The sequence below is a fragment of the Bison bison genome, unplaced genomic scaffold (genome assembly GCF_000754665.1).
Source record: "Bison bison bison isolate TAMUID 2011002044 unplaced genomic scaffold, Bison_UMD1.0 scf7180017854378, whole genome shotgun sequence".
NCBI lineage: Eukaryota > Metazoa > Chordata > Mammalia > Artiodactyla > Bovidae > Bison > Bison bison.
Genome location: NW_011484951.1, coordinates 22,705 through 23,835, shown reverse-complemented (window position 1 = coordinate 23,835; position 1,131 = coordinate 22,705). Strand labels below are relative to the sequence as shown.

General features: G+C 42.6%; 1 protein-coding gene across 1 annotated transcript in view; it reads left to right on the top strand.

The window, feature by feature from the left end:
• The first annotated feature begins 881 nt into the window (after positions 1 to 881).
• CYSLTR1 (cysteinyl leukotriene receptor 1) overlaps positions 882 to 1,131 on the top strand; it is a 10,842-nt gene continuing 10,592 nt past the window's right edge. Inside the window, exon 1 of the mRNA XM_010856643.1 lies at positions 882 to 1,006. The gene's annotated coding sequence lies outside the window, so the exon portion shown is untranslated. The remainder of the gene's footprint in view (positions 1,007 to 1,131) is intronic.

The window sequence follows — 1,131 nt, the reverse complement described above, 5'->3', positions numbered from 1 at the left end:
AGCATCACAGCACTGTTTATAATAGCCAGGACATGGAAGCAACCTAGATGTCCATCAGCAGATGAATGGATAAGAAAGCTGTAGTACATATACACAATAGAGTATTACTCAGCCATTAAAAAGAATACATTTGAATCAGCTTTAATGAGGTGGATGAAACTGGAGCCTATTATACAGAGTGAAGTAAGCCAGAAAGAAAAACACCAATACAGTATGCTGCTGCTGCTGCTGCTAAGTCGCTTCAGTCGTGTCCGACTCTGTGCAACCCCATAGATGGCAGCCCAACAGGCTCCACCACCCCTGGGATTCTCCAGTCAAGAACACTGGAGTGGGTTGCCATTTCCTTCTCCAATGCATGGAAGTGAAAAGTGAAAGTGAAGTCGTTCAGTCGTGTCCCACTCTTCGTGACCCCATGGACTGCAGCCCACCAGGCTCCTCCATCCATGGGATTCTCCAGGCAAGAGTACTGGAGTTGGGTGCCATTGCCTTCTCCGCCAATACAGTATTCTAATGCATATATATGGAATTTAGAAAGATGGTAACGATAACCTTGTATGCGAGACAGCAAGTGACACAGATGTATAGAACAGTCTTTTGGACTCTGTGAGAGAGGGCGAAGGTGGGATGATTTGGGAGAATGGCACTGAAATATGTATAATATCGTATGTGAAACGAATCGCCAGTCCAGGTTTGATGTATGATACAGAATGCTCAGGGCTGGTGCACTGGGATGTCCCAGAGGGATGGTATGAGTAGGGAGGTGGGAGGGGGGTTCAGGATGGGGAACATATGTCCACCAGTGGAGGATTCATATTAGTGTGTGGCAAAACCAATACAATATTGTAAAGTAATTAGCCTCCAATTAAAATGAATACATTTGTATTTTTTAAAAAAATAAAATAAAAGGGACCAACAAAGAAGACTTAAGCAGTTTCTCCCTTGCAGGCTATGAAGAATGGTGACCATACTGCCAGAATATGTTGTTATTTGTTAGAAAACAAAGCGGGTAAGATCAAGGGAAAAAAAAAAAAGACCTTTGAGCCCTAGAAAGTCCAGTAACTTTACATTGCAAAATTAGCACTTAGTTTAGAAACCACTATCAAAGTTAAAACTGTTGTGCTACCTTTAGAG